Below are 17,094 nucleotides of genomic sequence, written 5' to 3'. Positions count from 1 at the left end.
TTCGACCTCAATCTGAAAACCAGTTGATTGCATGTCATACTGAATAGTACTACTTAGACTCATTTGGAGGCTCTTAGGCATTCACTTGCCTGGTCCCGAATCATCATACTCGATTAGAACCACCTAAGGTGATCCCTGAGAAAATTAGCTCTAACCCACACGCACCCACGTGCATCAAAAAGCTATGCATAAAAAACCCATTCAAGTCTAGAGATCCTTAACCAAATCCCTAAAAGCAACATCATTTGATTTGCTGACACTGCTTAACCAAACAATGCTCCACGTCTATGCCATCATGCCACCAACAACGATAATGTTGCTTATTGCATGTCATGCTACCACCGCACGTCACCAATCAAGCCAATGCATACCGCACGTTCCTAGACTCTATGCATTTTCCATTGAATAAAGCTCCACACTACACAAACCCCATTCCAAAAACTCAATCGGGGACACAAGCAATGACATACATTAACCGTGGGGTTAAACCAATCAAATAAAGTTGGCAACCATGACTTTATACTAAAGAATAAAGTACGATTGAGTGCCCCAAACATAGTCCCCCAAATTCTGTGGATGTGTGTGTGAGAGAGCGAGAGAGATTCCTTAAATACATCTTGTGCACCCGCATGTGATAAAACATCCAATTTCATGTTTTCCTCAGGTAATAGACATGGATATCAGAAAAACTTTTGTTCTATTCCAGTTTGAGAAGATTTGTCCCACTAAGGTGTGAGACATATTCAATACTTCTCTAATTTCCAAGAACATGGACTTCCCTAGCCTTGAATATCCATGTCAAGTTGGACATGTCCAATTATCCAGAGAAAACCAGACCCACTTTTGACAACTAGATGGTTAAAGATCAAAAAGCAAAAAAAAATATTAACAGAAACATCCACAACTTAAAGAGAAAGCCGCACAACAAACATACTGTTTTTATAGTTTCGGTCTTCACCAAGCAGTCAGAATGACATTCACATGATTATTACACCTCTGCGATTGTCCGCAAGAGTTAAGCATATTCGGCAGTATTATAAGTAAAGTAATTTACATATTACAATACTTAACTTAATCTACAGCAGCCCATAGTTTGACCTGTAAAAAGGACAAAAGGACAATCAAAGTCCGAGACAAACAAAAATTTATATACTACATACAAGGCCCGTAAACCACCCCAATAGGCAAGGCTCGTCTTTGCGGCGAGTTAAGGAGTTAGAGCTCATGACAAGCCCGAGCTAAACGCACCAAGCACAAGGTTCTCATTTTCGAAAAAACATGCTGGTTCAAAGCCGGAAGTAACAGGATTTCAAATCTAGACCGTTTTAGCCAAGCTCGAGTCATTTACAAAATATTACATTGCCACAGAACTAGAAACAAAAGAATTTGAACTCCCAATCTGTTGCCCGCAAACCAATCACTTTTAACCATTTGTTCCACATAATCCTGTGATGTAAATTATACTAAAACACATTGATTACTATTTAACAAGCCAAGAACAAGCTGAGCAATGAGCAAGCTCATCTCATTTCCCAGCACAACACCACACACACACACTAGAATCATCATTCTTCGGAAGACCGTGTTTAGATATACACTTAATTGGCATGTAAAAACCTGTACTAATCACATTCAAAAGAAAATATACCAAACTAATGTAAAACAAAGGCTACGACAGCTTTAACCATGATACAACGATGTTGCATATAAAAGTTGATCATAGTAAAAAACAGACATAACACAAGCGCCTCTATGTAAACAAAGATTTTTATGCTCGCATAAATACAAGCATTTGCCTGTACATAACAATACATTCTATCTTCTGTTCACTACGCTTTTTGGTTTAATATGATAGAAGATCAGTTACATTACAGGAATCAATCAGTGAAGCATTAAACCTGCAACAGAAGTCAATAGAGAAATAAACGTACCACATTGCAATATAATTAAGAGGCCATCTTTTATGCAGTGCCCTGGCATGCCCAGCATGCAGCTTCACATCTGCTGACCCTTCTCAACATTTTTTGAGATGGACACCCAACACATCTCAAAAAACATCAAGATGGATGGCTGTCAGGCAGATTGCTGCCAAGATGCAGCAACTCTGCATATAATGTTATGTCTATTACTATGTCCAAGACTTTGGAGACCCTAATTGGTTGAAGTGCAGAAGACATAATCATGTCTTGAAGTTGGTTTGCAATGGTCAGTTATCTCATTCGAGCACACTCTTTTACTCTCAACATAAACCACATCTTCATCGAATTCATTTTGAAACACCAAATGTTCTTTTTTCTCATAATTTATAGGAAGAAGTGAAGTGAGTAACCTTGGTGAGAGATCCCACATGGACACAAATTGTCCCTCATGCATAGAGCTACATGCCACTTTTTATTAATATAAGAAGACTGCTACATACAAACCCTCGTTTGGATGTATTTATAAACAGCTTATACTCATATTTATTGTAGATAGTTACTTTGATCTTTGGCAATTTTTTGTATTTTTTAAAACAAGTTTTCACAAATAAAAAATACAAATGCCCCCATTTTTCTAAAAATAAGGGAGACCTATTTTTTCTTTTCAATTTATATTTCTCTCACTTGGTCACCCAGCTACCTTGTTCACCAGAAAAATTTTGGGTGCCACTACTATCATCATCACCACCACCACCACCACTTCTTAAACACCAAGACCACCATAACCATCGCCACCTCACCTAGGGATGCAAGCGGTTTGGATTTTGGATCAGAAAATACATTGGGGAGTCAGTTCCAGAACAGCCAAAATTTGCAAAAACTCCAACCTGAATCCAAACCATTTGCAACCATAACCTCACCCATTTCTTCTGCCCAAAACCACTACCATTACCACCTCTTTCAACACCAAAACCATCAATCAACCCCACCATCTCTACGTCCACTACTCCTATGTACGGGAATCACAAATCCACATTAATTCTGGTTCCCGCTTCCTAGGAATCAAGACTCCTATATAGTAGGACCTATTCCAGTAAATATGGTCCAAACAAATCTATAATTCTATTTAAAAAAATCACATGGCAAAGATGTCATTTTAAAAAATAAAGAATTAAGTTTTTTTACCTCAACTATCCCTGCTTTTACTTTGATAAGATCAAGGATAATGAAGCCCTAAAAAAGGACAAGAACAAAGAACTGATGTAACAAAACATTACCACAAGTATACCACTCCAAAGTGGTGTTCCATAATGCACATACACAAAAATATAAAATAAATCAGAAAACAACATAAATAACAAGTTGTACAACAATGTGAACTCGAGGTTGTGACGTATATAATGCCATTTAGCTAGTATTTTCCTCTTGTCAGAATAAAGAAACAAGTCAAGGATTTTACATCCAATCTCCTTGGAAACCATATGAGATCCCAATGTTTCTCTTATATCTTGAGTACTCACTGAACCCAATCCCATTGATCTTAATGAACTAAGGGTTATTTCATCAACCTTCTCATCATCATATTCATCAGGCAAAAAACCATCTATAATCTATGTCACATGGGTGCGGGTGCGGGTGCGGGTGCGGGTGCGGGGATTCGGCACTTCCAAAAAATCCGGGTGTGGGGGTGCGGCAGGGGCAAAAATGTAAATATATATATATACATATATATATATCATGTATAGTCTATATGTATGAATGTATGGTAGTTGTTAAGGTCCATGACATTTTATGCCCAACTTACTTTTTACCATTTTTTTATCTTATATGGTTGTCCCCAAAGATGAAAGTGATGAGTTGTGGAGCCTGATTCATTGTTTCTGCCCTTGCAGGAAGGGGGGTCAGGGGGCTCCCCCCGACGCGGGGGTCCAGGGGGGGCGCCCCTTGCGGGGGGTTATAGGGGGGCAGCGCCCCCCCCCCAAAGATTTTTTTTAAATTCCGCAGCCCATTTCATAGGGCAAAATTTTTTTTTAAAAAAACAAAACCAAAAAAATGGACAAAAATGACCCTTGGTGCGGTCAACGCACCCAGGGTCGGGTTGACCGCACCCGGTGCCGCACCCGCACCCGCGTCGAGTCGCGTCGACGCGGGTGCGACACCCTGCTAGCCGAATCCCTGTGACATAGTCTATAATGTAAATTTTCTTATTTACCCCATTGTTGATACCTTATGAGTTTAATTCCCTCACCATGTCTTACAAATTTTCTAATTTGCTTTGTCATGCTTCTTTTTTCGAAAGAATCTGTGATTCTTCTTTCTGCCATTATTTCATCTTTCATTTTGCCAGAGTAGGAGAGCAGACTTCTATAATGACGATTGTTCCTTTTCTGAATCTGCTCCATTTCGTATTCTTCTTATTCCTCTTATGTCTTTTGTAATTCTTCCATCTCTCTCAATTTTTCATCTATTTCCCCAATCACTCTTATTAACTTGAGAATTTGAGTACATCTTGGCAGAGGGGATTTCTTTTTCAAGGTTTAAGGATCTAGATAGGGCTGCACACAAGCAGGGTTTGAGCCGATTCACATGTCCGAACTCGGCTCACCCAAAAAAACTTGCACTCAGACTCGATCTTGACCCGAGCCCTGATAGTCTTGCTCAAATCCAACTCGTGTCGAGCACCAAGCTTGGCCCGGCCCAACCCATTAGCTTGATACGAGCCGAGTTCGAGTGTGGCTCGTCTCGACCAAGCTCGAGAAGCTTAGCGAGTTTGAGAGAGAAAAAGAGAGCTTAATAAGTAGGGTTGCACAAGTACAGCCAAAGTCGATGGCTGCCAAGTGAAACTCTGATTGGGCCAAGTTACTCGCCGGATGGTTGGAGACGATGGTTGATTGCCAGAAACGATGGTCGAGTAACGAAAAGATGGTTATTGTGGCTAGGTAGGGCTTCACAACTATTGAACCAAGGTGGCAAGGTTGATGGCTGCCAACTGACATTGGCCGGTGTCGCTAACTCGCCGGAAGGCCGGTGACGATGGTTGATTGCCGAAAATGATGGCCAATTACCAGAAAGCAAAAATAATGGTTTGAAGGCTAGGTGGGGCTGTGCAACCAAGATCAACAGTTCAATGGCTGCCAAGTGATGTCAGACAGTGTTGACGATTCACTGCAAGGCTGAAAACAATGGCCGGAGAGACGATGGTCAATGGCCGAGGGTTGCACAAACTTGTCCAGACATCCACCTCCAGAGTGAAAGTCAAAAAGAGAAAAGGAAAAGCCAAGACTCAAAAAGAAACTCATCTATCCCTAATGCCCCCTTTTAATATATAACTTTCATCTGAACTGTTGATCTGGAAGAAACGTCGTGCTTCCAAAATGCGTTGGGAAGCGCAAAACGTCGTGCTTCCATTTAGGAGAAGCTCGCTTCCCCCTTTTTATTTTTATTTTTATTTTTATTTTTATTTTTATTTTTATTTTTATTTTTATTTTTATTTTTATTTTTATTTTTATTTTTATTTTTATTTTTATTTTTATTTTTATTTTTATTTTTATTTTTATTTTTATTTTTATTTTTATTTTTATTTTTATTTTTATTTTTATGTTTCTCTTTTTTCGCTTCCCCCTCGTTTCCTAGGTCACTTCCGAGACGATTCCTAATTCGCTTCTAAGTCATCCCACGCTTCTCGCTTCCTAAAATTTTGAAAGTGTCGCTTCCCACTTCCGCTTCTCGCTCCCGCTTCCTCGACCGGCAACTGTGGTTGGTACCACTGTAGATAGTCCCTGGGCAATTTTCTCGAGATGTGGGTTGGGAACTTATGAACTGTTTACTTAACTTACAGTATATATTCTTGTTGTCTTTTAGATCTTTTTGTGAATTCACTTTTTCTGCTTTCTAAAACTTGTCCAAAATTGGCCTTCCTCAAGAAGAAACTAAAAGATAAAGAAAAACCAGAAAGTGCTTCTAATAAACTATCAAAAATTTTATCCTTAAACAAGGATTGAAGTGTGAAATCTTGCAAGTTTATCAGCAAAGCAGATGAAGTGAGCCATGTCATTCTATGTCATCTAATATAATCACTCTCAATCACAATATCAAAAAATATAATAATCAAGATTTTTAGCTATGTTTAACCACTTTTTGAACAACCACATGATCGTGCAAAGGGTTCTTCCCATGAATACATATGTAGGATAGCATTTTTCTGGCCAGTAAGCCCCAAGTTTAGGACTTTCTATAGAAAGCATAATTGAAGTTAATTCTGGTGAATTGAGCATCAAGTTTTAGGACCTTCTGTAGCAAGCATATGGAGATCGTTTCAGTTTCTGTAACTTTACGTGTTAATTATTAAGAACAAAAAACAAAATATAGATCAGAGATGATAATCTTTCTCGGACTTCAACTTCTTGACACATGCATTCTATAGTCAGGAATGTCAAACATCAGCATCAAATACACAACCAAGCATCACGTGTGTTCACCTTTCAAATAGTAGTCATAGACAATCAAAGCAAGGCAATCCAGATCCTCCACAATGCAGTCCATAAACAAGCCCTTTGCAAGAATAAGCATTTCCTACTTATATCATTAAATTCATTTCATTCTTGTTATATACAGAAGACCTAAAGTGTTTACAGAATAAAAATTAAAATAATTATATGGCATTGACGTAACAAAAGAACTAAATTAAATTGTACACTTCCCAGCCACCTGAAAAGTTCATCCATCTTTCGTTGCACACAAACAAACCAAATAATCCAAAAACAAAAGTTCACATATCTAACCACTTTGACCCTCACATAAACCATAAAGTTCATGAAAATTATCAATATGAAACGCATCCACATGCTAATATGTTTTGTGCATATTTATCAAAACTGCATTTGATAAAGATATGGATGGACATTTTTCGAGATTCCCATTTATGTTTCATTGTCATAGATATTTTTGAGAAAGATATGTCAGTCAGAAACTCTAAGATTTTTCCCTTATGCCTGTACTGAAACATTATATTATCGCCATGACGCATTGGAAAATTAAGAAATCCAACACAACTTCCAAGGCTATCTTCACCTGCAAGTAGGGATGCACAACAAACCCGGTTAGCCTTGGCTTGGCTCGTCTAAACCTGGCTCGCAACTCGTCCAAAAATTTAAATGAGCTAGGTTTGGAGACGTTTTCAAGCTCAATCGAGCAAATGAGCTTGGGCTAAATCCACCTAGTGAGCTCGGTTCGCTTAATCTTGGTTGTGTAGACATCGAACCATTGATCTTGGTTGTGCAGCCTGAAATGAAATGGGGATCTTCGAAACACGAGCTTAGATTCACAGGGGCAAGTGTCAAGAATGACACTAAAGCATAACCCTTAAAAAGGGTATAACTAGAAACAAAATAAAAATAAAAATGTATTCTTTATTGATATCAAAAACCAATTGCTTAAGAAGCATTGGAATGAAATACAAGAGGGGCTGCACCCCTTAATATACACAGCACTCAATAGAGCTGTTGGTCCAACAGCTATATTGCTAGTCAAGTCTGGACAAGACTTGACTAGCAACAGTCATTCCAGTTCAAACCAGAGTTATCGGAAGCGCCTAGGTAAAAGGGGAAGCACGCTTCGGAAGCGCGAAACGTCGCGCTTCTGAAGCGTGAGGGGAAGTGTGCCCCTTTTTTGGGAAGCGCGCTTCCCCCACACTTCCCCTCGCTTCCCCATTTTTTTCATTTTTTCGCTTCCCCCTAGCTTCCGGTTCGCTTCCTAGGTCACTTCTGGTTCGCTTCCTAGGTCGCTTCCGAGATGGTTCAGAATTTTCTTCTAAGTAGTCCCACGCTTCCCTGCTTCCTAAATTTTTGAAAGTGCCTCGCTTCCCGCTCCCACTTCCCGTATCGCTTCCCGCTCCCGCTTCCTCGATTGGTAACTCTGGTTCAAACTGAACAAGATGACATAAAGACAAAAAATAAAAATAAAGAAAAAAAATTACAAAAATGAAAGAAATGAAATATATATATATAATGTTATATATATATATATATATATATATATATGTACAGTTTTACATTTAACACTCCTCCTCAAACTTACGGTACAATGAGCGAAAGTTTGTCTAAGAGAAAGTGAAATCGGAGAGCAGCGAGAGGCTTTGTAAAGAAGTCTGCTAACTGATATTTTGAAGTGACATATAGCAGATCAATTATCCCGTGTAGATATTCATCTTTGACGTAGTGATAATCCATTTCGATGTGTTTGGTGCGTTCGTGGAATGTTCTGTTACTGGCAATGTAGATCGCACTTTTGTTGTCACAACACATTTGTGAAGTCTTTGTTGCTTCAGCTCCCATGTCAACAAGCAGTCGTCGGAGCCAAACTACTTTCATGGTCGTGGTTGCCATGACTCTGTATTCAGCTTGGGTGGATGAGAGAGATACCTTCTGCTACTTTTTACACCTCCACAAGATCAATGATTCCCCTAAAAAGACAGAAAAGTCAGTGGTTGAGTGTCTGTTATTGAGATCACATTCCCAATCAGCATCAGTATATGCAATTAAATCAAGAGAAGAAGAGAAAGATAAGAAAAGTCCTCGTGAAATAGAGGACTTGATGTATCTGATAATACGCATGACTGCTCCCATATGAACAGAAGTAAGAGCATGTTAAAATTGACTTGTTGTGTGAACATGTGCTATATCTGGTCTGATAATGGATAGATAGAAAAGTGCCCCGACAAACTGTCTGTAAGGAGTAGGGTCTACAAGAAGTTCTCCATCATCAATCTTCATTTTAATATTAACAACTTCTGGAGTGTCAACTTTCTTATCATGAGTAATACCAGACCTAAAAACAATATCAAAAGCAAATTTAGTCTGAGATAATAAATATCCTCTAGGAGAATAAGCAACTTCAATGCCTAAAAAATATCTCAACAAGCTCAAATCAGTCATTTCAAAATGAGATTTAAGAAGTGTTTTGATTGTTTCAACTCCCTGTTTATCGCTTCTGGTGATGATCATATCATCCACGTAGAGAAGAAGCACAATGATCCCTGCATCAGAATTCTTAATAAACAAAGCAGTGTCAGTTAAACAGAATTGAAAATCAATATCAACCATAACACGACTAAACTTATCATACAAAGCTTTTGGCGCTTGTTTAAGTCCATAAATTGTTTTTTCTAAGCGAAGGACTTTACCCTTAGGAATACTTAGACTAGGAGGGGGTTTCATGTATACTTCTTCAACTAGCTTTCCATTTAAAAAAACATTTTTGACATCCATTTGAAAAATAGACCATTTTTTGATAGAAGCTAAGGCAATTAAAGTTTGGACAGTTGTCATACGAGCCACCGGAGCAAAGGTTTCCTCATAATCAATCTCATATTCTTGGGCATAACCTTTGGCTACTAAACGGGCTTTATATCTTTCAAGAGTACCATCACTCTTGGTTTTAATTTTATAAACCCATCGACATCCTATAGTTTTCTTCCCTGGAGGAAGATCTTGAATATTCCATGTAAAAGCCTTTTCAAGTGCGTCTAATTCAGCTTTCATGGCTTCTATCCATTTGATATCATTTTTTGCTTGAAAATATGTGGATGGTTCTTCATATGAGTGAATTAATGCAATAACTGCCCTATATGTGGATGAGAAAGACTCATATGATACAAACTTTCCTAGAGGCCTCGAGACTCGGGATGATTGTCTAGTTGGAATGTTAGAATATTTTTCAAGTGCACATGGAGGATTAGACTCTTGTCGCCTGGAATATTGAATACTAGTATCTCTATGAACTTCATTTTCAACATTAAGATCAATAATTCTTTGATCATCATCAAAGTTACAGTCAAGGTCATATTCATCAGATGATGATGTTAGATCTAGCAAAAAGGAGTACTCAGTGACGTCTTTTAATTTTCTAAAATCAAAGAAGCTCTCCTTTTCAAGAAAGGAGACATTTCTAGACACATATAGTCTATTATTTTTGAAGTCAAAACATCTATAACCTTTCTGTTTTTCAGCATATCCTAAAAAGGCACAGAGAATCGCACGAGAGGAAAGTTTATCATTTTTGTCAGTTAATATAAAACATTTGCACCCAAATATTCTTAGTCTAGAGTAGTCTGGAGAAATGTTCATAAGTTTTTCAATGGCAGTGATATTTTGTAACGAAGAAGATAGCATCCTATTAATGAGATAGGTGGGAGTTAAGGCAGCTTTTGCCCAAAAGTCTTGATTTGCTATTAATAAAGTCCTAGTGGTTTCTATAATATGGCGATGTTTTCGTTCTGTCAGTCCATTTTGTTGAGGTGTATAAGGACAAGATCTTTGATGTGTGATGTCATGCAATTTAAGATAATTTTGAAAATCTGTGAATAAAAACTCTCTCCCTGAATCTGTGCGAAAAATAGTAATATCATTTTGAAACTTGTTTTTCAACCATATTATGAAAAGTTTGAAAGTATGAAAATACTTCAGACTTATGTTTGAGAAAGTAAATCCACGTATGTCGGGAGAAATCATCGACAAAAATAACATAGTAAACAAATCCTCCTTTAGAAATTACTAGTGCAGGACCCCAAACATCCGAGTGTATTAATTTAAGTAGTTTTGAAGAGAAAAAGGTACTGTTCTGAAATGATAATCTTTTCATTTTGTCGAGAATATACAATCTTTACAATCAAATGATTCAGAGTTACAAAATTTCCCTAGAGTTGGAAAATGTTGGATTTTGGCTATATATGGTTAACCAAGTCTCTTATGCCAAAGCTTTCTTTGGCATTTCCAAAAAATTCATGTAATAGAGTCCTCCTTCTCTATGGCCTTCCCCAATCAGCTTGCCTGACTGGCGATCCTGTACCCAACAACCATGAAAAGAAAAGAAAATATTACACCCATAATCAGAAATTTGAGATATAGATAAAAGATATAAATTTAATTTGAGAACATATCTAATTTCTGGAATAGAAAATTTCTTTGTTTTATAATTTTTTTCAAAATTTCCTATTCCTTCTATTTCAAGAGAAGTCCCATCAGCAGTAAAGACCTTTGACACACTTGTTTTATTTTTAGCACATTTGGATAGACTTTGATTATTTGGGGTCATATGAAAAGATGCACCAGAGTCAAGGAGCCAAAAAAATTACTTTGATCAGAAAAAGATGAAGTTGTTGCACCGGTTGAAGCTTCAGATGAAGAAGAGGCACCTTTGATGAGAGGCTGAAGAATCTCCATTAGTTGGGCTAGGGAAACTGGTGCATCCTGATCTTTAGGCTCCAATCCAGCAATTGCAACTCTTTTTTCTCTCAGCTCCTTAAGTTTGGGACATTGTGGCCTGCAGTGTCCCGGTTCATGACAGTGATGACAAATAACTTTTCTTCTTATCATAGTAACCATTTTGTCGGTTAAAGTGAGGAGGCCTATATGATCGAACATGATTCCCTGGTCTAGACACGGCTAAAACGAAATCATCTTTAATTTTTAAAGAACCTTTCCGGAGACGATTTTCTTTCATTGTTAACTCTTCAATAGTTTCAACAATAGAAGAATTTTTTCCCCGGTGAAGTAGGGCCGATTTAGTAGTTTCAAATTCCGGCCTTAATCCAGTGATAAACTGGTAAAAATGTTCAGCATCGAGTTGTTTATGACGAAGCTCGATGTCTTCGGCATAATGCCACTTTGATTCTAAAAGGGAAAGTTCTTCCCAAAGTTCGGAAAACCCATTGTATTCACGAATAGTTTTGTTTCCTTGTGTCGTCATTCGAACTTTTTCTTGGAGGTTGCACACGTGTGCAATATCTTTAAGGGAATACATATTCTTAAGGTATTCGCATGCCTTATCGGCATGATCAAATTTGGTAAGACTTGAGAACATTTTTTAATGTCAACGCTATTGATAAGCCATGACATTATCTTCGCATGAGATATTCTCCATTCTTTCCATTTCTTCTCGTATGAGGCAATAGCCTTGATTTTCTCTTCTTCCGATAGAGGGACCTCTTTATCTCCCTCCTTTTTAGTAAGAGATAGCTTAGGTTCTGAATCGAAACCATCCACAATCCCCCATAAGCCTTTTCCCCATATATGGTGCTTCATGATTGAAGCCCATATTACATAGTTCGTATCGCTTAGTTTCATAGGCATGATGGTGACTTTATCATTGTCATCCATCGATTACAAGGAGAGAAAGAATAGGGATAGAAGAGAAACAAGAAGGAAAATGAAAAAGAAAGAAGAAAAAACAATACAACAAGATGTGAAATCTTCCCCAATGAAGTGATAAAACACTTCTCTTCAAGTGGCGAACACTTTTGTAAACGAGCACGGAAACCGAGGCAGCTTTTCCTCAAGATTTAGTACTTCCGCGGCTCTGATACCATGAAATGAAATGAAATGGGGATCTTCGAAACGAGAGCTTAGATTCACAAGGGCAAGTGTCAAGAATGACACTAAAGCATAACCCTTAAAAAGGGTATAACTGGAAACAAAATAAAAATAAAAATAAAAATGTATTCTTTATTGATATGAAAAAACAATTGCTTAAGAAGCATTGGAATGAAATACAAGAGGGGTTGCACCCCTTTATATACACAGCTGAAAGAGGACTCAACAGTCCAACAGCTCTATTGCTAGTCAAATCTGGACAGGACTTAACTAGCAACAGTCATTCTAGTTCAAACTGAACTAGATGACATAAAGACAAAAAATAAAAATAAAGGAAAAAAATTACAGAAAAGAAAACAACAACAACTACGCCTTCATCCCAAAACAATTGGGGTCGGCGATATGAACCAACAAAGAAAATCATTCTGGGTCTTCCACATGAATCCTTCTCCTCCAATCATTTCTATCCAATGCCATGTCCCCGTTGAGGTTCAAAGCATTCATATTCTTTCCTATCATCTCCATCCAAGTCTTCCTAGGCCTACCCCGACCTCTTTTAACTAATATATTTTCCCATTTCTCCATCCTTCTAACTGGAGCATCATTAGGCCTTCGCCGAATATGTCCAAACCACCGTAAACGATTCTCTCTCATCTTATTTTCAATGGGTGCAACGCCTACCTTCTTACGTATCTCCTCGTTCTGAATCTTATCTTTTATTGTATTTCCACATATCCATCTAAGCATACGCATCTCAGCTACACTCATTTTTTGAATATGATGTCTCTTGGCAGCCCAACATTCCGTACCATATAGTAAAGCGGGCCTAATAGTCGTCCTATAAAACTTTCCCTTCAACCGCAATGGCATTCTACGATCGCACAACACTCTAGTTGAAAAATATTTATTTATATATATATATATATATATATATATATATATATAATATTATTATAAATATGTACAGTTTTACATTTTAACACCCCACCTAGCCCATAAACCATTGTTTTTGTCTTTTCGATACTCGACCATCATTTCCAGCAATCAACCATTATCTCCATGCTTTCGACGAGTCGACGACACTGGCTGGTGCCACTTTGCAGCCATCAACCTTGCCACCTTGGTTCAATAGTTGTGCGGCCTTACCTAACCGCAATCACCATTGTTTCAGCCTTTCTGGTACTCTACCATCATTTCTGGTAAGGACCATCATCTCCAGCCATCCAACAAGTCACTTGGCCCAATCAGAGTTTCACTTGGCAGCCATCGAATTTGGTTGTGCTTGTGCAACCCTACTTGGTAAGATCTCTCTCTCTCTCTCTCTCTCTCTCTCTCTCTCTCTCTCTCTCTCTCTCTCTCTCTCTCTCTCTCTCGTTGAGCTTCTCGAGCTCGGTCGAGACGAGCCACACTCGAACTCAGCTCGTGCTGAGCTAACGGGCTGGGCCAAGCTCGGTGTCAGTCACACGTCTAGTTCGAGCAAGGATATCCAGCCTCTAGTCAAGCTGGAGCCGAGTATGAGCATAAGTTTTCTTGGGTGAGCCGAGTTTGGATATGCCAGGCTCGACTCAAACCCGGCTTGTGTCCATCCCTACCTGCAAGCTACTATTTTTTCCGTACTTAGCAATTATTATAACTCACTACCAAGAGTCAAGAGTTGAGGCTCAAATTGTTACAGACCCACACGAGCTCTAGGTCCAACCATCTGGATCCACTCCATCCAGGACCTGCTCAGCTGAAATCCTGCTCAGCTGAAATCCCGCCCAGCTGGGATGGCGCGGAGAGAGACAGACAGTCCCCCACTTCTCCCAGGACTCTAAGAAACCCAACCTAGAGTCCTGTCCAGGCTGGAACTCTAGTGGGACGCCCCCCCAGAGTCCTCTCTAGGGTGGGATTGTAGATGTATTTTTACCTTTTTATCCCTCTATATTTCTGTAAATAGGCATGTAGCTATTTTATTTCTTAATGAAATTTATTGAGTTCAACCTCTAATTTTCGTTCTGGTTTGTGTGATTGCTACCTCTCCCGTCCGTCAATCCCTGCTCGTCGTCGGCTCGTCGAGAACGTGTTTCTCCCTTGCAGCTAATGCCCTCGCCATCCACCTCATTTTTCATGCCCATCAGGTACGTCCATCTCTCTCCCTGTCATTTTCCCTTGACTGTGTCCCCTGCCCTGGGACACGCCCCTTCAACTTTACCTCTAGTTGTGTCCCCTGCCTGGGACATGCCTCTATCCTCCTCCCCGCCTAGCCGTGTCCTCTACCTTGAGACATGTGCCCGGCCTCATGCCCGCTGCCACTGCTGTGTGTCCTACCTGTCGGTCCCACCTTGTTATTGGTGCTAGCTGCAGCAGCAATGCAACCAACTGCCTAGGCCATGCCCAGCCCTAGCCGATCAGGTGTGGCTTCTTAGAGCTTTGATCCGGGCTCTGCGAGGCCAGAACCGCAGGACCGATCCCTCTGGGAATCGGGTCCTGACACAAACAAGCACCACAATTACTGAAGGCTTGCAAGCATCCAAAGCTGGATCTCTCTGATCATGATTCTGAACAGGCCCTTCAATGTTGAGTTCCATTCAAAGATTCCTCATATCAATTGTTGCTTCTCAAAAGCTTCTACACTAGTTGAAGACAGAACCAGAAGACCATGGAGCTAAAATGTCACTACTGCCAGCTTTCCAGATTAACCAAAGAAAAAAAATGAAAATAAAGATGGCACAGTTTAGTTGGGCCTCTTTACCAATATTTTTTACCCAAATTCAACAAAGAACCACCCAACTGTGCACTATTCAATCATATAAATATTGTATTGGGGTTTGATGTTGCTTGTAAGAATTTCAATCATGCAACAGTTTCGTTCTCAGCACATAATATGTCTCTCCATTATTCTTGCTTTACAAACTCAGCCACAGAACTCCAACACACGTCTTGATCACCCACTGCCAGGAAAGCACGATAATAAGATGATTCCATGATGGTATTCACTCAGACCAAAGATCTCAACATAACAAATGAAAGCAAAAACCCTTTTTTTTTTTTGCTAAAATGATTTGTCGCAAAGTTTTTTAAAGAGAGGTTCTGTACAATTATAAAGTGAACATTTAAATAAACAACAAACAAAATCAATGACATCTAAATGCCAAAACTTACAAAAAGAACATATTAAGCACTAAGAAGCCCCACAATCCATCAAGAATTGGCCAATCAAACTCGATCAACCACACAAAATCATAAAACCAGTAGTCCTCAAACTCCAAAAACGATTCAAACAAAAACCGCGACCGAAGAGTGGAGAGAAACGGATAGATCATTATCATTGATATCAGAATTTCGACCTGCAATCGCGTACCGTGGTTCAATTGTAGTAGAGCTCGAGGCCCATGCCGTCGTGGATCTCGTAGTCGCCGAGGGTGATGTGGTCCTTGTAGACGGTGTACCACTTCTGGATGCGGATCTTCTCAGCGCGGGTGCCGGTCTGCGCTGCGACGAGCTTCTTCAGGTCTCCGATGGTGTCGTCCACGTTGCACTTCACCCTGATCTTCTTCCCCAGCCGATCGTTCAGCACCACCTCGATCATCTTCGCCCCCCAAAACCGAAACCCCCAATCACAATTCGGGAGGAAGAATGCAGAGGAAACAGAATCCGCAACCGATTTCCGAAACCCTAAGAAGGAAAAAGAACCTAGAAATTTATGTTCGAAACGCAATCCCTAATCCCACGAGAGAGAGAGAGAGAGAGACGCACCTCACACAAGCCGCCTCGAGTTGTTGGTGCTGTACAACTACCCCCGACCAAGCGAGGCGGCTGCGTATTTATCGACAACTTTTCCTTTGCTACTCCTATCGTGTGTATCGGCTATTTATCGCCTTTATATCGTTAATTTATCGGAAACCCACTACTATTAAAATATAATCATAAATCAATAAATTTGAGTAATTAAGTCATTTTTATTGGCAGAAAAACATTAATTAAATATTTAAAAAATCAATATAAAAAATTAAGATAATCTACATACAAACAAGATATATATGATCACCCTTACTAGTTACCACATCAATGATCAGACGTAACCGAAGAATTCTTTTTTTAAGAAAAAACCTACTGAAAAAAAAAATAAAAAAGAAAATTGCATGTGTTGCTCCAAGTCTTTTCATGAATCTGGATTGTCAAATTGCTTAGCAGCTGCTATGGAGATTGAGATCTTTAAGACATGAGTTTCTCCAAGTAGTCAAGCACAACCAGCCTAATTGAAAGGTAAAACTTGGAAAAAATCAAGATAACAAAGGAAAATTAGAAAAAAAAAACTTGGTCAAACTACTTGGTTGTGCACGTTTGAAAACTGGTAGCTGGGATAGGTGTTTATGCATTTGTGATAGAAAGTGAGGCCCTTTCTTCTTCCTAGTTTCACTAAAGAACGAAATCGATAGGTATCACTTTCTAAAAGTAGTAGCTATAAATTCAGCGATTTGGCAGTTGCCACTTTTTCAAATGCATTATTTTTATTCGACTATCAGTTTTGAAATCGAGCTTCGAGTTTCTCATATTTTGGAAGTGGGTTTCCCAAAGCTTCCTCGCCTGTAGCTTTTAAAACTAGTTTCTTTGTGTGTTAAAGAAACTTTCAGTACACCAACGGTGGCTCCGCTTGTTAGTGCACGGCACCTTGTGTGGGGGCGTTGCTAAGTTCAAATCCCAATGGTACGATGAAAACTGGTGGGGGACGTTGATCATAAAAAAAAAATTCTGTGCATCACTTCATTTTCTCCAAAGCTACCTTTAATGATGGGAAGAGAATTGGCATTCTTTATGTGTAGGCA

General features: G+C 39.1%; 1 pseudogene across 4 annotated transcripts; it reads right to left on the bottom strand.

The window, feature by feature from the left end:
* Positions 1–885: 885 nt before the first annotated feature.
* LOC149826786 (ubiquitin-like protein 5 pseudogene) lies at positions 886–16,072 on the bottom strand (annotated as a pseudogene). 4 transcript variants are annotated; one of them, XR_016434793.1, is made up of 3 exons: positions 16,025–16,072; positions 15,616–15,943; positions 886–1,098 (listed from the first exon to the last, which is right to left on the bottom strand). The product of XR_016434793.1 is annotated as a ubiquitin-like protein 5 pseudogene, transcript variant X2 (transcript). The 4 variants fall into 4 exon arrangements; XR_016434791.1 differs by having other exon boundaries at positions 15,630–15,943; XR_016434795.1 differs by having other exon boundaries at positions 1,028–1,446; positions 15,630–15,943.
* Between the last annotated feature and the right edge of the window lie 1,022 nt (positions 16,073–17,094).

This window comes from Nuphar pumila, chromosome 10 (genome assembly GCF_984573655.1).
Source record: "Nuphar pumila chromosome 10, dmNupPumi1.hap1.1, whole genome shotgun sequence".
Lineage (NCBI taxonomy): Eukaryota > Viridiplantae > Streptophyta > Magnoliopsida > Nymphaeales > Nymphaeaceae > Nuphar > Nuphar pumila.
This window is presented reverse-complemented; position numbering and strand designations above follow the sequence as displayed.